Source organism: Lepisma saccharinum, chromosome 7 (genome assembly GCF_977018435.1).
Source record: "Lepisma saccharinum chromosome 7, izLepSacc3.1, whole genome shotgun sequence".
Lineage (NCBI taxonomy): Eukaryota > Metazoa > Arthropoda > Insecta > Zygentoma > Lepismatidae > Lepisma > Lepisma saccharinum.
Genome location: NC_139235.1, coordinates 36,614,023 through 36,641,012, shown reverse-complemented (window position 1 = coordinate 36,641,012; position 26,990 = coordinate 36,614,023). Strand labels below are relative to the sequence as shown.

General features: G+C 38.0%; 1 protein-coding gene across 1 annotated transcript in view; it reads right to left on the bottom strand.

Moving 5' to 3' along the window:
- The window catches only part of LOC145989808 (monocarboxylate transporter 14), a 277,996-nt gene that overhangs the window by 241,817 nt on the left and 9,189 nt on the right, over window positions 1-26,990 (bottom strand). The window lies entirely within an intron of this gene.

Here is a 26,990-nt window from a genome sequence, read left to right as displayed (position 1 = left end):
AACCCATCCGAAATATTTCGCAGATTCTGCATTCCAAAAACCACCGGCACAGGACAGAAGTGATGGGAATTCCCTTATAAATCGGCTATGAACATGCGAATAATAATAATAATAATAATAATAATAATAATAATAATAATAATAATAATAATAATAATTCCTAGGATCACATTCAGTGTCATCTCCACAGACACGACACAGGACATATTGACCGAAGCGCACCAGATATTGGATTTATTGATATCTGAAACATCCAGTAAAACCGGTGTGTTCGATAACACTCATGTTGGTATATTTCGATGCGCTCAACAATAAATACCCTTCTTCGTATTGACGCCAACTTATAATTGAATGACCATCTCCGTTTCGTTTTTGTAAAAGTGACATGCAGACGATTCTGTAGAATTTCTTTGCCTAGTAACCGTGGCAACGGCTCGTGTTGCGTCATCTGTCCGGCCAAACAGTGGAACGGTATTAGCACTGTTTGTTGTGTGAGTTCTTTGTTGAGAATGTTCACAGCTGACCAAGTACCTTGTTGCCTAGAAAGATCTTCATCGGGTTTCCTCACGATGACTAACGTTGTCCAAACACTAGTTGAAAATGGGAGAATTATTCATGCATAGGGTGACCAGATATTTGTTGACCAAAAAGAGTATAGTCTATAGGTTGAAGGTGCGCATGGATTTTGCTCTTTCACGGGGTCCGCAAAAATACCGCGCGACTTCTTGACAGTCTATTTAACCTGGAAATTGTGCAAAATTAAAACTTCCTTTTTATTTTACACTAATTTTGCACAAAAAAACTATATTTTGTGACTACATAATATCTATTTTAACATTCTGATGCAATTGTTGAATATTCTAAAGCAAATTTCTTGGTATGTTGATGCATATAATTGGAGGAGAATATTTACACACCAATATTCATCAATATTTTGAACAAATATTAATTATTGCAATTTTCAAGTATCGGTATCGGTGGGTATCGGTAAGAGTATCGGCATCGGTATCGGTTCAAAGTGGTATCGGCTCAGCCCTAATCATTATTATTAAATTCCAATGAATTTGAAATATGTTTTGCTTGTTTATGGAATATGTAAATGACTCTTGAAATTGTTCATAGGAAATTCTTGAGTCAAGGAGTGAATACTACAGTTTGTTGACAACTTGACGTTTTCCGTTCTGTGGATTTTAAGGCATTTTTACGCGTTAAATAATGAATGAAATTAAATAGCAAGGGAAAGAGTATATTTGAGGTTTTTTGCAAATTGAAAAGAGTATAATACTCTTAAAAAGAGTATGTCTGGTCACCCTATTCATGCAGCTGGGGGTCTCAGTCCGCCATTGTGTCACGGGACAACTACATACGCACATTGTAGACATGTATGCAAAATTGATAGTCTGTTTCAATCTGTAATTTTCTCTGTCAATCTGCATGTGATTCTCTCTCTATGGTACTCTTATCTTTGTACCACTTTTTGTTTTTCAATTTTTGTTCTTCTTTGTGATTTTCTCGCCCCCTTCCATTTACGCCGTAAAATGTTCACTGGAGAAATTACGGTGAAAGAACTTCAAATTACCGTAAAATTAATGACCGCGACCGTTTTTAGAGTTTGCTACTTTGTTAATTACAGTTGAAGCAATGTGCCTCCACCGGGTATCGAACCCGAAACCTTTTAATTACAAGGTACCTTGTGATCCAAGGGTCCCACGGAGGCTCATTGCACAGTGGTTCGGATCGCACTTTAAAGCAGAATGCAAGGTTTTAAATGTGGCTAGAAGTCAACAACCGTATTCGTCATATTGCTCCACAGTATTGCTTTACATTTTACTGTACTGTATAGTGTATTTAGGAATATGCCCTTTAAATACACCATAATAAACGTGTTTTGTTCATATAAACGGAGTTTTAATCATCCACTTTCTACTGTTTTTTTAAGTTATTTCAGTTAATCGGACTTTCGTTAAACGGTCAACTTATCCCCCATCAGTCCGGATTAACGAGGTTTTACTGTATATACATTTATTTTTTGTGGCGGCATTTATTTTAAATTATTTAAAAATGAAATAACTATCTCTTAATCAACTTTATACAGTGTATTTGGACGAACAGTACGGAGTTAAATATATTTCACGGTAGGCCAGAGCCCACCTTCACAATTCCAGTGGCGACGCCGGTGGTGTTTTGTATGATAACCAGCATTATAGGGATTTACATCCAAGAGAAATAAATGAAATTTGGTGTAGAGAGAGAGAGATTGGTGTCATGTATGAGTATAACAATATGAGAAAATTTGTTAATTATACCAACAGAAAAGCTTCGTTCTTACATTTGGGATTAAGAAATATGAGAATTTTACGATAGCGTATGGAAGCGGTGTTACAAATATCCAAACACGGAAACTCAAAATAAATAATTAATTGTTCAACATGTTCGTGTTCGCAAACTGAGAGTTGAAACTATTTATTTTGAATCTAAAAATTATCCAAGGCACAGGCGCCGTTGGGGGAGGAGTATATCCAAACATTTTTCATCCGGGGGTTCTAAGGGTAAATTTATAAGCTAAAAATACATATACGTCGTGCCTTTGTGAAACATTTTAAAGAGATGTTGAGGACTTTTGTTTGGGGGGGGGGCTATGTGTGGATAAATCACTGCCTTGGAGGGTGGCAAAATACTTACCTTTATCCCTTCCACCAAATTTACTTGGAGCTTGGTCATCGTTCAGTTATGGTAAATTTTACCACTTTTTTGAGAAGGACACTTAAATCATTAAATTATTCAATAAATGCATAAAATTGGAAAGTCAGAATGTAAAAGTTTGTCCTCGAGTTGTAACGTTTTCGAATACTTTACATTCGTAAACCTTCCATAAAAGAAAATTGAATGATAATAATGCTCATGGGTTCAATTTTCGGCCATCAGATGGCGTCGCCCCTGATATCTCCCCATGTGCTGCCTCTAGCGGCAGATTCTAAACTAGCGGGCTTGCCGTAAATCTCGGCACACAGTCCGACACACGCGATCGCCAGGAACGAAACGGCACACAACCAGTTTTTTTGCTGTCTCTACATCTCTTTCCTCGTCAGCGAGAGACGTGCCTAGCCATGCTGCGTGTCGAATAGAAGCCAGCCATTTGTGCCACTTGTGCGATGGGACACTGCAAAAGAGGGTAAGGACTACAAATGGAGCACGGTGTCATATGGCTTTTGGGCTGAACATTTTGGTAGGTACGTAAACTCAACGCTGTGCTCTAGGAATGCAAAAACACATTGCCGTACATTTGCTGTATTTAACGTTCCGTTTCATCTTACATTAAGGCGACGAAACCTTGTTGTTTTTCACCCCCCCCCTCCCCCCTTTGTGCATTGAACAGAATAAGTGAACCAATGCGAGTTTTTACACAAAAAGGAAAAAAGGAATTTGGGCACATGTATGTGTGAACTTGAATTAAATTATGTTTGCCGGTCCTTGTGCAAAAATGCTTATTCGTGCTATAAACTTGATACGCACGCGTAAATAATCTATGGGCAGGCGTAGACCAAATTAATGAACATGCAGGTAGTGTTCTTCGATCCTGCAGTGCAACGTTTGGCGTGTTAATTTAACGTTTGTCCAACGAAGCAAAATCGCAACTAATTGAACTAGAATTTGTAAAAATAAAGTATGGTCCTTCTTTCAACGCGCTAATTCTTGCCGAACTGTTCATCCCTATTAACCCCCTTTAACGGTAGCATTAAAAAAAAATGCGTTAGAATCAGAACAATAATTGGGATATACATGTATCTAAAGGTTACTAGTCAAATAAAAGGGAACTTATAGTGTATTTGAAACACGTACTAGAGAGAGGAGAAGTTTTTGATTAATTTTTGGGGTTTTGTACTGGCTTATTGCTTGTCCGTTGTCAAATAAATAGATACGTACGTACTGTTTATCTGTAATTGGTAGTTGATTAAATATTAATGATTGTAATAATGCACGCAGGCCGTGCTGTGAATTAACAAGCGTGGTTGCACGTCTTGAGAGTTGTATCTTTCTGCACGTACGGATTGATTGTTAGTTTTGCACTCTTTTTATAAGTCGTCTTGTTTTCATAAAATACGCAATAAAGTGCACAATGTATATATATTGTTAAAATTGAAATTTGAAATAGTATATTTTTGTTACCTGCATTCTTATCCGTAAGCCGGTGATACGTACGTTACTAGTCAAAAACAAATTAAATCCAAGGTGATCGTTGGGGCACAGCAATGATATAAAAGAGAGAGGGAATAACGTTAACTTAATTACGAGAACAAACTATTCGCAATGGAGAAAGCATAAAGGTGCTATTCGTTGCCGGACCCTTCGACATATTTATGTGTATTCTCTTACAGGGCCTTGTCTCGTGCTTCTCGCAGATTCTGCACGTAAACTCCCGCATTATCGTGTGAGAAGTACGACGCAAATTAAGAATTTGTAATCTATAGTACGGGTCTTATTTTCACTCACAGTTGCCGTTGCCCGTAGCCGCTTCCAGCTTAAATATTGTGGGCAACCGCAACTGACCCCACTATATACCATTACAGAGTAAGATACATTTACGTTAAAAATCGTGTGGAGTCATATTTATGGATTACCGGTACATATAAATGTTTTAAGGGAGGCAGAGTGAAAACAAGGGGGGAAAGAGAAATAGCGGTATTACCGAATAGAAATAATGGAGTGAATTGGAAAGAAAATAAAGAAACGTGAAGAAAATGAGCAAACTGAGAGAGAGAGAGAAGTTCTAGAAAGAGAGAATTCAAGAGGAGGAGGAAGAAATAGAAGAAATTTGACAGATAGAAATAAGAGAAATTGGAGATAAAGAAAGGAGAGAAATAAAAAAGAAACATGACAGAGAGAAAAGAGAAAGAAAGGAAAGAGGAATACAAGAAACGCTTAACATAGAGAGATGAGGAGAATGAAGAAGCAAAGAAAATAGAAAATGAAATAGAGAAATGGTAAAAGGAAAATGAATAAGAGAGAAAAGAGTAAGAAAGACGAAACAAATTCTAAGACATTGGAGGGAAGGTGAAACTCTGGAGAAGAAGGGAAAACTGGAATACAAATACAAAAAGTACATAATAATATTAAGTTATGCATTTTTCCCTGTGGACGCCAATGTTTATATAAAATTTATTACACCAGTGATTAGGGTATTTCAAATGTGCCTTAATTTTCGTTTTGCTTTGTTCAAGGTCAAGATCTTATCGTGTCGCTTTTCTACCATTTTAGAATAATAGCGACAATGAGTATGAATAATTTATATGTAGCGCAAATCAGCTTATCGCGCGTGACATTGCACTATCGATAAACCAGAAAGGAGTAGCGGGGAGGTATTTTCTCTGTCTTTGTATATGAATATGATTCATCACACTAGTATAATAAGACAAATTTAAATGGACACTGTTTAATAACAATAAAATATTCAACATAAAACATTTGTGATTATCAATATATTTGCTTTATATCAATTCGAGAGTAGTTTCCAATATCCTCAATGTTATTAAAGATAAGGAAATATATGTCCCACTGACCCAGATGGCAAGGTCAATTTGACTTGATGCTCGTGTGTGTAAATTTATTCCATAAACAAATTCCAAGATTACGCTGTCGGTCTCTTGTCATTAAGAGGGTGAAATGATGATATCTGAGAGAAAGGGGAGGAAAGGGAGTAAATAAATGAAGATAGGAAGATAGAAGTAAGAAATGGAAGGGAATACCAGGCAAATAACCACTTAGACAGTAAGACGGAGAGAATACAGGCAGTTAGAAAGAAAGATGTAACTTGAATGGCGTAGATACATAAGGAGGAACAGGAGGAGAGGAACAAAGGAGAAGTACAATAAGATGGACAAGAAGAAGGGTGTAGGACAATAAGTAGAGGAGAAACAGAGGAGAGGAAACAGGGAAATATAATGGATTTTCGTTATTTTACGTCGCTTTTTACCTCTTGGTTAATCGCGACGATGAGGATGAATGATGCACATATGAAACTAGTTATAGGACAAACACAACGATAGCCATGCCTTGGCCAGAGTTCGAACTTCGGAAAGAGAGGAGGAGAAAAGAGGAAGATGAAACAATTAGCATGCAATTATTAATTGGACATTATCCAGTGTCTAGTGTTTTATACAAACCAGTGTCGGCGATTAGGGGGGCGCGGGGGCAGTTGCCCCCCACTTTTTGTCATGTTTGTCCTCGCACTATGCTAAACCTTAACTACCAAGCGAAAGTACACTGTCCTTGCCCCCACGTTTTGGCACCTTTCCCCCCTAGTTTTGAGATCCAATCGCCGCCACTGCTACAAACCCTGTGTCTTCCTACCCTCTAGCGTTTTAGCTATGCTTAGTAAATAGTTGATTAGTAGTAAGACAGGTCTATCGCACGTTCGAGAAGAAAAAAGTTCCGGGACCGAATTTAAATTCATCCGGAAAAAAAGGTTCCTGGTAAAAGTAAAAAGGTAAAGTGCTCCCCTGTGCTTTGCACCACGCCATGGATGCGTATAGGGGTGAGGAGTTAGGGCCCCACACTTTCTTGATCACGGCCGAAGGTATAAGAGGGCAGGGGGTTGTGATCAGCACCACGTCCCTGGCAGCCTTTAGCTCCCAGAGTATCCTCTAGGTACTCACTTTATACAACGCTGGGTGGGTGCCGGAGCCGCTTGAACAGGTGGGAAAAAATCCCGGTTCTCCATAACGACTGAGCTACGACAGTTCTCTACGGTCCAGAACCCATTTACGCTTGCTGATTTTCTCTCCTGGACCGGAAATGAATTTATTTAAAATACCTGGACCTTTAACAACCCTGGTTTAATCCACAACTTAAAGATAACATATCAGTAGAACCACGTTCAACAACTCAACATCATTACAGACGCGATAGTGACAGCATTGTAATAAGCGCCTAACGTTTCAGTTTTTGATGTTCTGTTGGCCTTGAGGCGCAGAAACTAATTTAGCCCAACTCTTAAAAACAGTTCTCAAAGTACAAGCGATCTTCACATTTAACCCGAACCAGTTTTTCTGCGTAGGTGAGCGAGTATGCTTCCCAAACCACCGCTCAACATAGCGATTTTCACGATGCCGACAAAATTGTGACGTCACGTTCGGTTTATTGGGAACGTTGCGTTATTAGCATACAAGTCTCTGGCATCGGGTAGCACTGCATAGTGACGCACGCACGCGTACGAGCGGTAAAGGTAGTCGACATTCATGAAGCTCGTCTTGCAAATATTTTGTTGTTTTTTTTCCTTCAAGAGCCTTGCAACACTGCAAATACAGAAGTGCCACGGTGAATGATAAATGGTCTTGTTTTGCAAAGTGCTGTGAGATTTTAGCGAATAATTTTGCGATATTTATGTCTTGCAGTAACAGGCCAGTAAGTCGTTTTTGCTGAGTAATGTGGTGGTTAGGTTCTTGACTGGGAGATCAGGGGGCTTGGTTTCGAATCAGTCGTCGCCAGAGATTTTCATTGGGGTGTGTTGTGCTATGATTATAGCCATTTTTCTGTTTCATTTCCTTTTGCTCTTGTATCTGTGCATTTTTTCTCTCTTCTTCTTCTTCTTTCCCTCTCGCTTTATTTCTTTTATTTTCCTTTCTCTCCTCTTCTTCCTTCTGATGTTCATCTGTTTCTTTCCCTCTCGCTTTATTTCTTATCTTTTCCCTTCTATCTCTGCTCTTCTGGTTCGACCTTTCTCTCTCTCTTTTTCTTTTACTCTGTTCCTCTTTCCTCCTTCTTTTCTCTGTTCCTTCCTTTTTCTTTTGTTTCTATTTCTTCCTTTATTCCTGTTTTGTATTAATTTTTCCTCTGTACTTTTCCTTCCTTCCTCTGTTATTTTGTTTCTTCCTCTCTTCTTTCTATGTTCTTTTCTATTTCTTCCTTCGTTCCTCTGTTTCCCTTTCTTTCTTCCTTACTCTGCCTCTATCTGTTTCCTTTATCTGTTTCTCTTTCTCCCCCTTTCTTCATCCCTTTCGTTGTGTCTTTCTTTCTTCCTGCCTGTTTCTTTAGTTCTTTTTTTTATTTCCTGAATCAATTTTCCCTGCTTTGCTCCATTTCTTCCTTCTTTCCTTCGTTTCTAGCTTCTTCGTTTCTTCCTCTTTTATAACCTTTTCGCTGTGGTTCTCTCGTTCTTTCGCTCCCTAGTGCAGAGGCATCCTCGTAAGGCATATACAAGCAGAGTTCGATTTCAATATGGTCATTCTCCAGTTTCATTTAATGTCGTTGTAATGAAAGTGTCAAATCCGCGATAATTCGCGGTTCGGTAACAACGTGTAACTTTCCTAAACATGTTCACCAAGTTTACCTATACCACTTTCCTCAACTTTTCGGTGTTATCGATAGAAACGAAATATTCGCCACTCTAGGAAATATAGATGCTTGATTTCCCACCTTTGCATCGGTCATAGTCAATTTAAAGTAATGTAAAGCAGCATATGTCAACAGCTGGGCTGTGGCTCGATATTAGGTCCTGGAAATCAATTATACCAGCCCTGAACTTTGTCATTTTTAGTTCGCGCAACAGTTTTCATTAACAAATATCCTGTAGTTGAAATATTATTGAATGAGTCGAAAGCCTAAATAAAAGATCCAAGCCACTTATTTCTGAGCATTGAATTCTTTAACACTTTCTGAATTCTCTACATTATTAAAATTAAATTCATAATGTAGGTATCCGTTTTCAGAGTTTTATTGTTTTCCTTTATTTTACTTCCCTTTCTGTGCCACTTTTTGGCTAATTTGCGAAGATGTGGATGAGTGATGATATGATGAATGGACACTTAGACACATCCATACCCAGGCCGGGATTCGAACCCGGGACCCCTGGCGTTGAAGCGCGATGAGCTAACAACTTTATTTTTTTTAAAGGAATACCCCTATTCGGCAGTATCCTCCGTCATTCACATATTTCTCAAACTTTCACACATGTCAATTTTTACTGTACTCTCGTTTTTACTCATTTCGGACAAACGCAAACATCCAAGTCCTAGCCGAGAATCGAACCCGGGATCCCTAGCTTCGTAGCGAGCTATGCTAACCACTCCGCCACGGGGCCCTGCTTTTCAGAGCATAATAATATGTATATAGTCAGTCATTGATTCTCAATTGGAAATTTCCTGTGTTCAAGTTGGAACTTGCCAAGGAAAGTCAGAACTTGTAAAATTAATTTAATGATGTTGCAAGCAATTGAAACTAATTTTATATTTGTCAACAATGTAACTTCGTGAGAGCGCCTTTTATGATTGTGCCATAATTGATTTATTAATTTGTAATTACAAGGCCAGGTATTCATTAATGTATAAAGTTAAAAATGAGAAAGACATTTACTTTACGATCGGGGCCTCCAGGGGTTTATCCGAAATTTTCCATATTACGTGGGAGGGGGGTATAAGTGTAAATTTAGTCAAAATTATTCCAAATTGGACCTTTATGAAAAATTCCAAGGTGGTAGTTAAGAAATTTGGCGGGATGTTAGGGGATGAATAAATCACTGGCGGCATTGACTTATAAAAGAAGAATTAACCATCCCGTGATCTCACAAAGGTATACAACCACTTCGGGATATTCTAGCCGTTGTAAGTGATGGTGAAGAAATGTCAGAGCCGACCTCCGTGAAGGAATTGCTAGCACAGCGCGCTATGACACCAGAGGCCCTGGTTCGATTCACGCTCTGGTCATGGACATTCTTTGTGAGCGTCCTTTCATCAATTCAATCATATCATCACTCATCCTCACCGTCGTTATTAGCGAGAAGCAGCGGAAAAACGACGCTAATTAACAAATATCAAATAAAATCGAAACAACCATAGTGTCGATCTCGTCATTCTCGAATTTCGGTACGATATTGCCTTCGAGACTTCGTGAAGTTTAATAATGAACTCCTGATCAGTGTTGCATCTCTTCCGAGAAAGCTCTCGTAATTCTCAAGTGTTTACCACAAGAGAGCAAATTCCAAACATTTTCTTATCAAAGGCGAACAAGGTTTGATTTATAAAAGAATCGAGATTACGTTCTTGCCATGTGCTTTTCTGTACTAAATGATTAACAATCGTTCATCTTCCTTGATATCGTAAAAATTTTCTCAAGTGTTTTGTCTGGCATTCTCACTTATCATGTTTTTGCGCGTTCACAACAAAATCCTTTTAATTTATGGTTTGTTTTCTGGTTTCTACTGACTTCCCATTAAGTAACACGTTGTGCAAATGAGTGTTGCAAATGCAAGTATTTATGATCATAATGGCCTATCTAAAAGTGGAGCTGAAAGTGTTGTAGTCTCTCAAATACATGAGGCCTCCCCGATGGCGCAGTGGTAGCGTCGTCGCATTGTAATTAAGGGGTCCCGGATTCGATACCCGGTGGAGATTCATAGTGGTTCGGATCCAACTTTAAACTGTAGGTCCAAATCCGATTAGCCTTACTGTGAATAAAGTGGACTTAAAACACCAACTCAGTCAATTAAAAAATCTCAAATACATGAGGGTAAAATAATAGTTTAGTACATTTGGAAAATTAATAATTCAGAAATATTGTAGGGTAAAAATGCAAAAAAAATATCATATTTTCTAAGTTATATCCCCACCGTAAGAAACTCAAATCCACCATGAACCTATTATACTACACTGGGGTGCTTTTTTTAAATTTTGAATTGTTGTTTTTAGTTCACTTTGTGTAGCCTACAGACAGGTTAAAGGGGTCTGGACCTACAGTTCAAAGAGGGAACCAGTGTGCAATGTGCACACTGTGATACTAATTCCCTCACTTGATCTGCATTCTTGAAAAATCCTATAAGGAAGTAAAAACTATGTAAAATAAGTGCAAAATGGAATGAATCCTAGAGCATATCTGTTCCTGAATTGTACATGTTTTCAAAACCTGTTGTGGAAATTTGAAAGAAAAAGTCAAAATCATTTTTGTGAATTTTTCTGTTTTTATTGTCAATACAAGCATATGAAAATTTCATTTAAAAAAAAGAGAGGTATGTGGCCAGCTCTCAAATAGAGTAGCCAATGTTTATATTGTTTCCCCTTGAGTGTGCGTAAATTTATATTTACACATTCACACAGACACAGTTCTTTTTTTTTCTGACGGTACGCAACGGTACGCCGTACTGGCACCTATTTATAGGTAAGAATAAAACTAATAATATATTTTCAGAGTCTCTCCGATGGAGTAGTGTGGTAACGTCATCACATTGTAAGCAAGGATTCAATACCCGGTGGAGGCACATGACACAGTGGTTCGGATCCTACTTTTAAACTGTAGGTACAGTCTCGATTAAGCTACCTGCGCATAAAAATGGTAAAGTTCCCCGTACATATAGCACTGTGCCATTAAGGCACATTTAGGGGTTGTGAGGGTAGGACCCCAGACATTCTCGACCTTTTTCTGTGCATGAAGTGGACTTAAAACAAAAGAAAAATCAATCAATCATGTTATATTTTAATGAAAAGAAATGTTTGTGAGTGTTTGTGCAGCTTCATGGACAAACCCTTATTTATAAACACACCAAAATATTTTGAGTACTTTCTATGATGTACACAATAACGCACAATAACAAATATACACACACACACACACACACACACACTGTCGGCCTCCCCGATGGAGCAGTGGTCGCGTCGTCGCCTTGTAATCAAGGCGTCCCCGGTGGAGGCACATAGTGGTTCGGATCTCACTTTGAACTGTAGGTCCAATCCCGATTAGCCTTACTGTGCATAACGTGGACTTAAAACATCAACTCAACACACACAACAAAAATTCATATGGGGGTTGAGCTTTGGTTCCCCCAATTGAAAACGTCCCTGTACCAGTGGAGACCTTATCGTTTCATGTGTCATTGTTTCGCTTTGGCATGTTTTCAATAACGTCGATAACCCAACTGACTCAATGCTTCAAAATACTAGCACCACCTACTTTTCCTATTAGCCTTCGTATCAGGCGGCATATGATGCAATCACAGGCTGCTGTTTCTTCACTTCACCTTCCAGCGTCCAGACACGACGATTGCAGACACCTTTTTTGCATAATTTACTCGTTACAATGTTAATATCTTGCTCTTTTCGATAGTCATTTATGTACAGCGCACTGTTAAGTCCACACCCCATTTTGGTCAACGTTTAACCTCAGTGGTGTTGAAATAACACAGATAAATGGTAACAATAAACGCCTTTTTAACACCACTGAGATGAAACGTTGACCAAAATGGGAGGTGGACTTCCTGGGACCACTGCTTGCGTTGTTTTAGCACCGATTTTTTTTCAGTGCGGCCATTCTAACGATCTAAGAAAATGTGTGGCGTGTCCAGATTGGGAGTTGTGGGAGTTCCCTTGGTGAAACAGTTTTCTCAAAAACTGAATGAACCATTACAGGTGCTCAGCGTGCACAACCTGTTGTGTATGTAGGCACTAGGCGAGATTAGAATTCGAGGCCCCCATCCGTTCTTTAAATTTGAAATCTCAATGACATTTAATAATTTAATTCACCCTGAAAATGTCTTTCTCTGTTTTCCGGAAGCTGAAATTTGAAGCTGTAGGTAGGAAGGAAGAAAATATTACCCATGTCCTCCTTGGGTTGAAAACAACGCAAGCATTTAAATGTCTCACAATTACTTCGTGGCAGTTGGGGTCTTTTATTGTTAAAGTATTAAAATCGGGATTGCAAGGTCGAGAGGAAGAAGAAAGGACATGACGAAGTGCTTTTTATTCAAGAAAGGAATAAATGGGTAAAAATGTCCAAGCAGGTTAGCGTAAATATTTGCGTAAATGTTTCATATGAGTGGACAGTGTGACAAGAGAGAAGCACTGCTTATGTTTTTTGAACATGTTAGTGAAAGTGGAGACTTCGATCATTTGACTGCAATGACTCCAGAGGATTTTCTAGCTTCTTGAAGGACTTCGAAAATATATTTTTAAAAAAGGCTTTATCCAACTTGCTTGCCTTTTCAGACGTATTATTCAGTATATTGCAGTCTAAAAATGTTGATATTTTGTATTGCAGTAATAAAATAACTGAATTTCAACAACAGCTGAAAAAGGAAAGTGAGAATTTCGAATCTCCCATGTAGAAATTATTTTATGTGTTAATAATGATTTGTGTGTGTGTGTATATGTGTGTGTGTGTGTGTGTGTGTGGTGTTTATATTGTGTAGTAGTTGTGGTGTGTTTGTGTTTATATTGTGTTATAGTTGTGATGTGTTTGTGTGTGTCTTGTGTAGTAGTTATGCTGTCTAATGTGTTTGTGTTCGTCTTGTGTAGTAATTGTGCTGTCTAATATGTTTGTGTTTGTCTTGTGTAGTAGTTCCTCCATTCATATTGGGGGTTAGGCGTAGAGCTGACAACTCTGCACTGTAAAAAGACATGTCAAGAAACAGAAATATAAGGCCATGGATGCTCCCAAGGTAAAATATTCCGGAGGTAAAATAGTCCCCCGTTCGGATCTCCGGGTGGGGACTACTTTGGGAGGTCCCTGGACTAAGGATAAGATCTACGTTAGGAATAAGGATATTAAATTAGGCACCTGGAATGTTCTGAGCCTTTACCGGCCTGGGGCATTTCAGTGTACAGTTAATGAGATAGTGAAGTATAAATTAGATGTAGTAGCTGTCCAGGAAGTTAGGTGGCCAGGAGAAGGGAATTGTAAAACTAAAAATTATACTTTTTTCTATGGTGGTACTGAAAATCATAATTTTGGAACAGGCTTTTTCATAAATAATAGAATTATCTCGGCTCTTAAAACAGTAGAATTTATTAATGATAGGATATCATATGCAGTTTTACAGGGTAGGTGGTGTAAAATTATTTTAATAAACATACATGCACCAACGGAAGATAAAGATGATAATACTAAAGATGATTTTTATGCAGAGTTAGAACAGATCTTTGATAAATTTTCCCAGTATGATATGAAAATTCTGTTAGGTGACTGTAATGCACAGATTGGCAAAGAAGAGACATTTAAACCCACGATTGGTAAAGAAAGTCTTCATGAATTAAGTAATGATAATGGTATAAGATTGATTACTTTTGCAACCTCAAAGAATTTAATTGTGAAAAGTACCACTTTTAAACATAAAGATATCCATAAATATACCTGGTCTTCTCCAGATGGTAAAACTCATAATCAGATAGATCATATTCTCATTGATAAGAGAAGGCATACTAGTATAATTGACGTTCGTACACATAGAGGTGCTGACTGTGCCAGTGACCATTATTTAGTAATTGCTAAATTAAGACAAAGACTCTCAGTGATAAATCATAAGCAACAAAATCTAAAAGTTATAAAATTTGATACAGGAAAGTTTGCTGATGAAAGAATTAAGAAAGATTACCAAATTAAACTGTCAAATAGATTTGATGTTTTGCAGGATTTAAATGATGATGAAAATATAAATGAAACAGACGTAAATAAGAATTGGGAGCACATACGTAATGCAATAGAATCAGCAGCTAAAGAAAGTATAGGATACCATAAACCAAGAAAAAGTAAGCCATGGTTTGATAATGAATGCCATAATCTAATAGAAATAAGAAATCAGGCTAGACTTAGGTGGTTAAATAACTCGGATGATACAAATCTAAGCAATTATAATAGAATAAAGCGAGAAGTTAACCGCACGTTTAGAAGTAAAAAAAGAGATTACTTGAAAAGCAAAATTAACGAAATTGAAACAAACAGCAAAAATAAAAATATCAGAGATTTATATAAAGGTGTAAATGAGTTTAGAAAGGGGTGGCAACCTAAAGTAAACTTGATAAAAGATAAAGACGGTGATTTTCTAGCTGACCCAAGCGATATTCTAAATAGATGGAAGAACTACTTTAATGACCTTTTAAATATCCATGTAGGAGATAAATCAGAAGTAAATGAAGTCCACACAGCAGAACCTTTAGTTCCAGAACCTAACTTGACTGAAGTTAAAGATGCTATTAAAAGGCTAAAGAATAACAAAGCACCTGGCATTGATTTAATACCAGCTGAGTTAATTAAATATGGTGGAAATTCATTAATATGTCAAATTCATAAATTAATTTGTTTAATATGGAATAGAGAGGAAATCCCTCAACAGTGGAAAGAATCCATAATTGTTCCTGTGTTTAAAAAAGGTGATAAAATGAACTGCAATAATTACCGTGGAATTTCTCTACTCTCAACAACATATAAAATATTATCTAACGTTCTTTTAACAAGACTAACCCCATATGCTAATGAAATTATAGGTGATTATCAATGTGGATTTAAACGTAACAGATCAACTACAGATCAAATTTTTCACATCAGACAGACACTTGAAAAAAAGTGGGAATATAATCAAAATGTCCATCAGCTATTCATTGATTTCAAAAAAGCATATGATTCGGTCAAAAGAGATAAATTATATAATATATTAGTAGAGTTTGGAATACCTAAGAAGCTTGTTAGTATGATAAAAATATGCACCAGTGAAACAGAAAGTAAAATTCGTGTGGGTAATAATATGTCTGACAAATTTACAATTCATAATGGGTTAAAACAAGGAGATGCATTATCTCCATTGCTCTTTAATTTTGCCTTAGAATATGCTGTAAGGAAGGTAAGAGAAACTAAAGAAGGACTAAAATTAAATGGTGTGACTCAGTTGTTAGCATATGCAGATGATGTAGACTTACTGGGGGATGATGTGAATACAATTAAGAATAATGCTAAAATATTTTTCAAAACTGCTAAAGAGATAGGTTTGGAAGTTAACAAAGAGAAAACTAAATATATGCTTACAGGCCGAAACCAAGTGTTAGGTAATCATCAAAATCTAATTATTGATAACAACTCGTTTGAACCAGTTTCCAAATTCAAATACTTAGGAGTAATATTAACAAATGAAAATTATATTAAAGAGGAAATAAAAAGTAGGCTTAATTCAGGAAATGCATGTTACTTCTCTCTTCATAAACTTTTGTCTTCTCGTTTAATATCTAAGAAACTAAAAGTTAAAATATACAAAACAGTAATTTTGCCTGTAGTATTATATGGGTGTGAAACTTGGTCCCTTACATTGAAAGAGGAACATAAATTGAGAGTATTTGAAAATAAGATCCTTAGGAAAATCTTTGGACCTAAAAGGGATGAGGAGACAGGTGAGTGGAGAAAGTTACATAATTTAGAACTACATAATTTGTACTCATGTCCAGATATTATTAGAATGATTAAATCAAGAAGACTTAGGTGGGCAGGCCATGTGGCACGAATGGGAGAGGAAAGAGGAGTTTACAGAATTCTTGTTGGGAAACCTGATGGTAAGAGACCTGTAGGAAGGCCAAGACGAAGATGGAGGGACAACGTTGAGATGGACCTAAAGGAAATCGGTAGGGATGGAAAAGAGTATATAGATCTTGCTCAAGATAGGGACAGATGGAAGGCCTATGTTGCTGCAGCCATGAACCTTCGGGTTTAAGAAGGCTAGAGAGTTAGTTAGTTAGTTAGTTTCATATGAGAAATACGAAAATAATTTTAACTTTTTTCGCCATGTTAGGCAAATTTCAGTCGTATATTGGAATTGATCTTATTCGTATACTTTCAAGTTAAGAACTTGGATTAAATTATTTACACGTTATTTATTACATTATTCGCGTATTTTTGCAACATTTATTCAGATTTTATAGGTTAATAATTATCCCAAATAATATATGCAACGTTTTCATAATTTTTCAAATCCAAGATGGCTAGGATGTTTTGTATCTTTCACGCAAATGTTGTTATTTAAGCACAAGTTAAATACATTTCTTCTTCATATCGATTTTTGTTCAACAATGTACAAGATTGAAGTAATTTAAGTCTTCGTTATAAATCCGTAAACTAAATCTTTATTTAATCATTTTATGTGCAAGGGCAAATATGAATTATTTTATAAAATTAGTTTCGTTATTTCTATATGGTTCAATATAATAATATTATAGCACAGCAATTCTCGCTCGCTTTCAATAATATATCGTTCTCCTATTGGCTGTTTATTTTAGGAATGGGGAATGACGCTACGTGTAATTGGCGACGTCAAAAGTTCCACGTTGGCATTCTTCATTGTTGCCAACCTTAACCAAAGCTTACTATCGCTATTTAGCAGTAATCTGACATATACATTATCAGCTTTTCTTGTGTTGTTTTTATGGAATGAGTTTGTAGCATTGTCAGAAAGAACAATCTGTTATGCTGCGCCTCGCGTCTGAGTTAAGCAGTTGAGGTCTTGCTACTCGTATTAACGGTGAAGGTGTTGCGGGGATTCTGTCGTGTTATATAAGTTGCTTATCACTGCCTACGAACGAGCGGGACCCAAAAAAATTATAATTTTAACTTGTGCAAATCAGTATGTACGCGCGCGAATCGTGATTAAAGTTTTTGGACATTTTTATTATAATATTTGATTTTATTTACTGTCACGTGTCGCAATTCGGTGGTTTCCTTCCTGGAGGAATGTGGATCGCCTTAGTCCCGATCCCTGGGTGAGAACTCGTGCTTCCAACTGACCAGCCGGAGCAAGGAGCGGTGTGTTGCCAATTCGGATCTCCATACCCTGGAGTTGCGATTGTGGTGGCACGTTGCAACCCTTAAGCTTAGGGCCCGCCTGCCCGTATGTTACGCCCCTGGTTCGACGTATATAAAGTTTAACTAGAATTTATAGCCAGATAAAAATAGAATGTTGTAATTTTATTATTAGCCTTTTCCATCTTTTCTTCTCACTTCTATTTTTTACATTTTTCGTATCCATCCCATAGGACCTGCGGCCCATTCAGGCGCGAGGCCCCGGGCGGTTGCCCACTTCGCCCATCTCTTGCCATGCCACTGTGCACAACTACCTGCTGACCTTGATAATCATCTTGGCAATGTATAGCGTTAATTTTGTGCTATTTATTATGGCACATAAGTGCCAATCAACTTACACCACACACACGCACATGTATATAAACATACACCGTGTGACATTTCAAAACTCTATGGTGTTAGGGAAAAGGGACATAAGTCACCAACTGTGGTTTTTCTGCTATTTTAAGTCGGACTGAATCACTGGGGTACGCAGGATTTTCTTTGGGGGGGGGGGTAGGGCTGGAATTTTAAAAGTGTACAATACATACTTGTTTTCATAGGGGGCGGCATACACAATGGGATATTTCGTATTTTTAGAACTTTCCACTCTCAAAAATGGCAAAGGGGGGCATTTTAAGGAGGATTTGCATTTACCATTTTGGTTTTTCCCTGAAGTTTTTCACTGTTTTTATTTGAAAATGTTGATTCTCTCTAAATTTCGGAGGGGGCTGTAGCCCCATCAGCCCCCTCTGCATACGGCAGTGCACTGAATCAATTAAAGATAATATCATAAGTATATTGACATATGTAGAGATCCTAAACAGTGATCCTATCATGTCTATAATATTTACTATTAACAGAACAATCATAAATAATCTGCTTTAAAATTGCATTTTTGGACTTGAGTCCTTTTTTTCCGAACAGCCTAGAAATTCCAGTGGGCGGGGTAACGTGTTGAAGTTACTGTTCTTGAAGTAGTGGGATATTACAAGGTCTGCCCATGAAGAAAAGAACCAAACGAAATAAAAAAGTAGAGTAGACTTGCGATTATCCGAGCTAATTGGGACCGAGACTACCTCGGATACGGAAAAACTCGGATAATGCGGAGATAACGTGCTAATAGGTCGTAAATGACGAGACAACACTTAAAACTGTATAGTAACTGTATAGTAATTATTTATTACTAGTTCAACATAAATGAGAAGATTACTTTTTCAAAAAGTCTTTCATAGTTTTTTGGAGTAACCTTCCCAACGCTGTAGGGAGAGTAGATGAAGCGGCGTAGACTCTTCTTGCTGTTCAATGTAGGCTATAGCAGCTTCGATCGCCTTCAGTCCCTCAGAATGTGATATTTTCGGGGTGATCTCGTCGATGTCGTGCTCCTCGTAATTTTCTTCAGGATTGATAAGCATATCAACAATAGCGTCGTCAGTCAGCTCCATTTGTTGATCTAGGTTACACCACTCGAGGACGTCTTCATTTTCGATTGGCGTTTCCACTGGTAGCTTGCTGGACGAGTCGAGAGACATTTTCATTGTCCGATCCCGGCAAGTTTCGTTGGATTTCTCCTAGCCAAACAGCTTTCTCCATGATCTTTGAAGTGTTGAGTTCTTAACTTCATTCCACGCCGTCGCAATCCAATACGTATGAAGCATCTTTCACCGTTATTCTTTTCAGACCTTCCGTTACGCCCATCCCTTCATCCAATCTGGAAATCAACACCTGAAGAAGCCTCCCCCGGTAGTTTCGTCTCATAGTCTCAAAAACCCCTTGATCCAGGGGCTGTATTAGTGAGGTCACATTAGGTGGCAAGAACATGGCTTTCATATCGCCCGCTACAAAGTTCGTTGGCGTCCGGGTGCGAAGGCGCGTTGTCCAACAACAATACCGCTTTTCTAGGAAGCTTTTTTCTTATTAGAAACGCCTCAACCACAGGAACGAATTCCTTAAAAAGTGTGCTGTCCATCCACGCACTTTTTTTTATTTCTGTACATGGTGGGAAGACAATTGACATTAACGTTTTTGAACGCTCTTGGGTTTTTTGACTTCCCAATCAGGAGGGGTCTCAACTTAAGGGAGCCAGATGCTTTGGCACAGGCTAAAATGGTCACTCTTTCCTTATTTCCTTACTCTTTTTGAACCCAGGAAATCTTTCTGATTTCGCTGCCAGAGTCTTGCTAGGAAGCATTTTGAAGTTCAGCCCTGTCTCATCACAGTTGAAGATTTGATCCCATGTCAGTCCGTCAAGCAAAACAAACTTCTTTAATTTTTTATTGAAACTCAGCAACTTCAGATGAATTATCTGACAATTTTTCCCCAGTAATGTTGAGCTGTCTAATTCCGTATTTCTTCTTCCATCTGTCCACCCATCCATCGCTCGCGATAAATCCTTCTTCGCCGTCCATAACCTTTTTTGTAATTCTATTGCCTTAGCTTGCACCATAGAACCACTTACTGGACTTCCCGCGCCTCGCAGATGTGAAAACCACAAAAATAAAGCCTCGGACGTCTGCTAACATTCACCTTTCTTCATCGATTTCCGCGCTAAACCACTGCCCCCTCTCACACTTTGACTCACCCACTTTTCAATGTCCTTCCGCTTACGTCTCCAATCTCCAACAGTCATTTCCCCGACTCCATAATCAGCAGCAACCTTTTTAATAGACTCACCTTTATCCAACCTTTTTATTGCGTTGAATTTTGTTCCCAGAGAAACCACACACCTTTTCCGTTTGCCACTCATACTACATTACTCGCTTACAATAGGCCTACACAGATTTAAACACCACCGTAACAATCGGATACACCGACAATGTAACGAACACGTGCAGCGCGGACGAATCCACGACTTTTGCGACACCGTCCTTTGCGACACTAGCATTTCTGCCGTCAAATGCGACACTGTATGGAAAATATATTCCATGACAGTTGCGACACCGTCATCTGCGACACAAAGTGTAAATAGCTTCCCGTCACACTTTATCCAGGCTTAGGACTGGCAGTATCATTGAAGCTGGTGTGTTTTTGAAAACCTTTATTAGTTTTCCTTCACACTGGCATCATGGAAGCTGGGTGTTTAAAAGCTGGATGTATTTATCCTTTGTCAATGACGGATTTTTTAGATCCCTTGTCAGTATAGGAGCAGACTGCAATCCCTTGTCAATGTAGAAATCGTCGCTTCTCTTGTAGTTGAACCAACATCTTACTATTTTCATTCTAATTTCTGAACGTACGCCATTCTCCTCAAAAAGCGCTTAAGATCTCTATGCATTTCATAGTCGGTAAACGCTCTTTGTATTCTCTAATCTAATATAATGTACTGACGTCGTCTACGTTTCCCTTTAAGATTTAAGGCCTTTCTCTCACATAAGTAGTCGTTGTACACAGCTCCTAATCTTAAAGTCTTCACTAATTGGTATACGTTAGGACTGGACTTTTCCGTCAATACATTAACTGTATGGTTCCCATCCCTGGACTGCATTGTTAGTCCTGTGCCGCTGTTGGGAGCAGTTCCACATGGAAATGTCGAAAACAGAGTTGTTCATCCACTGTTCAACGAAATAATCCAAAATTTTTCTCAATATGTCGTGGTTTGGCGCATCTTCCATCACACATTAACATTGGTTAAAGTGATAATTACAACCATTGATCTGAGCCTCGGAAAATACTTTCTTCAGAGACGCTATTGCTGCTGCACGTACGCAAATTTCGCTAATTCTGGTAAACAAATTAGAAATCGTAGGGGAAAATCCAAGCAGTGTCGCTTATGACGGGAAGAAACCAGTTTTTGCCTTAGTGTCGCAAATGACTGTGTCGGAAATGTCGGAACTCCAGCGCGGACGGTGACTTGACTCCATAAACAAACAGGGGGTGAGTTATGAAGCGCGATGTTTTCCAACCAGTCCCTCGGTTAACCCGGAGCCTCGGTTAATCGGGACTTGGTTAATCGCGAGTATACTGTACCTTATTCTGGCAACACTGCAAAGAGCTATATCTAAACTTCCCGTCAGTGCATGTTTCAACCTGTTACAGGCAGTCGGTATCGGGGCAACCGTGCAGGTCGTGTGCAGGCGGCGTACAAAATATGCGTACCAAGATGGAACAACATTACAGCATAAAGTTTTGTTACAAATTTGGTAAATCGTTTACCGAAACGTTACAGATGATACGGGCAGTGTATGAAGATGAAACCTGGTGTTTACAATATGACCCCGAAACAAAAAGACAGAGTGCGAAGTGGAAAGGAGTTCTCGCCCGTAAAGAAAAAAGCACGGATGTCGAAATCGAAGACAAAGGTTCTGCTGATCGCATTTTTTGATTCCCAAGGACTGATCCACCATGAATTTGTCCCTGAAAACCAAACAATCAATCAATGGTATTACGAGGAAGTGCTTGGTCGACTCAGAAACAGGATGAAGCGGGTTAGGAACGACCTCTGTGATTCTGGCCAATAGTTTCTGTTACACGATCATGCTCGGCCTCATACTGCATTGTCTGTACAGTGTCTCTCAAAAGTTTTAGGACAATGACATTTTAAACTAGGCAACCCAATTTACACAAGCCGTTGGTGGGTTGCGTGCAGAGTTAGACTCAATTTCAGGGTTGCCACATGCACAATAGATTTTTATAAAATACGCAAAAGAAATATAAACAAGTATTATTGTATAAAATTATTAAAAATATCACTATTATATCGCAAATGACAAAATTCTTTCTGAAAGAAAAAAAATAGGTTTTCTAGTATTTCATCGCTGATGAGTCTACAGTAAGGAAAAGATGTGAGAGGAAACGAAAGGTTACAAGAGAGAGGAGAAAGAGAAAGCGAAAGGAGAAGAGGAGAAGTAGAGGAGAGAAGAAAGATAGGATAGACGAGGAGAGGAGATGTAGTGAGGAGAATGGAAAAAGATTCGAGGAGAGATGAGGAAAAAAGAACAAAGAAGAGAAAAGAGGAGGAAAACGAGAGGAGAGGAGAAGACGGAAGTGGAGAGTAGAGTAAAGGAGAGAAAAAGAGAAGAACGAAAAAAGAGAGAATAGTGCAGTGGAGTCTGAAATCTAAGACAGGAAAGGAGATAAGAGGAGTGGAGAAGAGTGGGATGGAGGTAAGATGCGAGAAAAGTAGGGAAGGCGATATGAGATAAAAGCAGAACGGAAAGAGGGGAGAGAAGAAGGAGAAGGAACTGGAGAGAAGAGGTAGTTGCAGAAAATATCGTCTGAGCGTCAAGAATGGATGCATTGGTCAAATTATAGACATGAAACATTCAATAACATTTTGAAATGTACTGGAGAACATATTAGATCGGTGCGAAATGCCTTTTGGCTGAGTTCAGAGCAAATTAAAATCTTCCATGTAAGATCTTTGATTTTACCTGCGATTACACCACTAAAAAAATGAATGTAATTTTTAATATTTATAAGAATTATTCAATTTTTCTCCACTTCTCGGTCCGTTGAAATGGAGATTTTGTAATTCAATATTTCCCCTCCCCCCGTCGTTAATTCCAAACTGAATCATTCCGTTTCACACGGCGTGGACAATGAACACAATGGGATATGTCTAAAACTTACGAAAATTTTCTGCCACCGGAAGGGTTTGAACCTACGACCATCAGATTGACAATCCTGAACGGTAGCCACTACCCTACAAGCTTTAGCTCCTTAAACCAGGTAGAAGAACCACTATACCACGCCTTTACCTTCGAATGAAACAACAATTTTTTTAAAGTATTCTGTCCCTCCAATATTGTTAATGTCGTTTGGTATACGTGTAGTTGAACTTTTACTTTAATTTTGATTTGCTTTCTTGTAGTATAACCGATATCTTCGAGAAATAATTTTCGAAGTGATTAAAAACGAGTATATTGGTAGTTGTGAAAATGCGAGTTATTTCTTCTAACTTATTATTATTGTGATTAGACATTACTAATGGAAAATAACTAGAGGCTTGAACATTACAGAACGATGTTCTTTTCCTGTGATACTGTAACAGACAAAATGCTTGTTTACTGATGCAAGTCTTGTGTCCAGAACAGTCTTATGAAATGTATTTGCTGCTGCGTAAGATAACACGAAATAATTACACCGTGTGCGAACTACCAAATCTGTGCAACGTTATACGTAAACAGGCGGAAAATTTTATTCATAAAATCACTTCACATTTGACAGTGTTAGTCAAGAGAGACTCGTGGGACACTGTGTTAAGGTGCTGGACTAAATCCTTATAATTTTTCTTCCTCGAAGAACAACAATTTATAAGGAAGAGCAACAGTGATGATCTTTCTTATTTCTTTTAAATGCTTACACTTTCCTTTAATTGGGTTAAAAATAAATAAGAATATTACTTGCATTTCTGTCATTGACGTAGACCAGAGAGAGAGAGAGACAGACAGACAGATATTACAAAATAGTTCATATACTGCGAACGCCATTAAAAAGTCATGATAATTCTATGTTGCGTACTTAGAATTATTCATACAATAAAGAACATGTCTAATTGTGAGTTAACAAAAAAAAACAATAATAAAAAGACATTTTCGCATCACGATTGCAGTTCGAAATAGTCGGGACAGGAATTGAAAATAACGTACTGTCCTGACTAAATCGGTGAATCGGACGTCTGGTAGCCTTGCATCAATGATTATAAAACTAAAACTACCCAATATTGCAGCTTGAAGACTTTTGGCCAAGAAACAGATTCATTTATACAAAAGCAAGATTGAAATTTTTACTCATTTAAAAAATCGACGATGTTATTTTCGTATGTATTTATTTATAGGTTCACATTTAAATATTTTAGGGTTCGAGGGGGAAGCATGGCCCACATGGCCCCTCCCCTGGGTACTGACCTTACGTACACAGTGGAAGAGAAATTTTGGAGAACCTTTCTATTAAATTTAGTATTTACATTCACCTTATGCTCAGATAGGTAGGTTAAACCGTTTATTGACAATCGTGAATTTTTCGTTTAATAGATAATATTTGGTTTTAAACAACGGGAGAACATTGGTCGAATTTCCTTTCTTGCTCTTTTGAGAGAATATATACTTCTACAATAGCAATCGCGTTCGGAAACCGTGAAAAAAATGACTTGGTTTTCAAAGGCAGACAAGCTTGGTAGTCTAGCTTGCTCGCGATCAAGTGACTCACTCACGCTATTCAAGGCCGCTTCTTATCGCAAAACACTGTGCTTCCATGCACAGTGTCTGCACCCAGCACGTTACAAGTGACCAGAGTCGAATTTTAAACAGAATCTGAAGAATTGTAGATTTCATCAGAGGCGGCTAGGTAGGCACCAGCTCAAAATGCAATATTTTAAGTGATAATTCCTGACAAACAAAAAACCGTATTGAATAATTATTAAGATAGTAATACGTGTATCCGCTCCTTTTTAACAATGTAACCTCGAAGACAATCTGTATTCCATTTATTTATATTGGCAACTTGGTCAACCGGAGGTTATTTTATCGCCTTCGATAATCGAATTGTCTGATCGATTATTTTTTGTTTACCCAGGAACATGCCCCATAGGAGATTTCCGAGACCGGGTTACGCTACTCACTCGTAGCTCCCCAATTTTTTCACGATGGTGGGTTGCCACCGGTCCCATACACAGGCCGAGAACCTAGAGAGTGAGCATAGGCGGACTCGAATCCATGCCGTCCTGCAGTCGGAGGCCACGGAGGAGGACTTTTCTTATTTTACATTTGGACAATCGCGACGATGGGGATGAATAATGAATATAAAAATAAAGAAGGTCACGCACAAAGTAGAGGACGATCTTCAACCTCTTAAGTGACGAGTTCAAGCCCTAAATATGAGGATTTCAACCTTAGACGACCTCAATTTCAAAATTATAAACAAAATGCCTACTTACACTAAACTTCTCATCAAGGCCAAAATAGTTTGTAACTGTGAAACTACCCCTGAATACAAATTGACATTTTTTTTCCATGTGAGTAAGAATTAAATGTGTGGTATACAGAGATAGATGATACCTTTTGAGAAACAATTAACTGTACCCTGTCCCAGCATCTCTGGAGCAAAGCCGCGCATAGCGGAAGAGAAGTGGAGAGAGGGGATCGAGTGGACAGAGCGAATCAGTGCACGCTGCTGGGAAGGCTGGTAACTGCAGTGGCTTTCCTCTCTCCACGCAATCCCATTCCTCTCACGTGTTCATCGCTGCTCAGATACTTGTTTTCGTTCACCTGCTCCAGAGATAAGTGGGACAGAGTGCAGTTCGCATACATGTAGCAAGTAAAGAAACTTATCCCAGAATGAAAATTCCACATAGTTTTAAAACGTTTGTGTAAGCAATGAATGACTGGAAACGGATCACACATAATTCCCTTTCCAAAATCTAGTGGTCGAAAATTAATTTCAAGACATTTCATATCTATTCACCATATTCCAAGTTATAAGGAACTATTTCGTAGATGTTCATGAAACCGTTATAAAATTACAAATAAAATATATTCACAAGCTTAGATATACTAATACGAAGAAAGAAATTCAGAGTTAAATTTCAAATGCATGTGTATAAAGTAATTCTAGAAGTACAGAGCTATATCTGAGTATTTAACTTCTTTTTGCAGATAACGTTTACAATATTGAGGCGAAAGAATAATTAGAAACAGTAGCTCCAAGAAAACAAAGGGCGTAGTGTATTGGTTAGAGTTCTTGAAAGCATTGCGGTCCCACGTTCGATCCTCCATACTAGATCCCTTCTATTAAACAAGAGCATGGTAACATTATTTGTAATAGCAGTATATAGTGGCTACATTGTTCTGCATATGGAATTTATAAAAAAAAATAAACAAATAAATGAATTGACACGCGTTCAACGGGATATTTTTATATATAAGATCATGGATTATGATACTCTAACGATAATTGTGTACTGCTTCAAAGACATTGACAAATATTAATGAAATAACTACTTATATGTGTGGCAATTCAGGACATGCTAATTTTACCCCTTTTCCCACTTGAGTTCAAAGCAAGGATGCGTAAAAATTTCAATTTTGCTCTTGTATAAATGAATCTGTTTCTTGGCCAAAAGTCTTCAAGCTGCAATATTTGGTGGTTTTAGTTTTATAATCATTGATGCAAGGCTACCAGACGTCCGATTCACCGACTTAGACAGGACAGTACGTTATTTTCAATTCCTGTCCCGACTATTTCGAACTGCAATCGTGATGCGAAAATGTCTCTTTATTATTGTTTTTTTTGTTAACTCACAATTAGACATGTTCTTTATTGTATGAATAATTCTAAGTACGCAACATAGAATTATCATGACTTTTTAATGGCGTTCGCAGTATATGAACTATTTTGTAATATCTGTCTGTCTGTCTCTCTCTCTCTCTGGTCTACGTCGATGACAGAAATGCAAGTAATATTCTTATTTATTTTTAACCCAA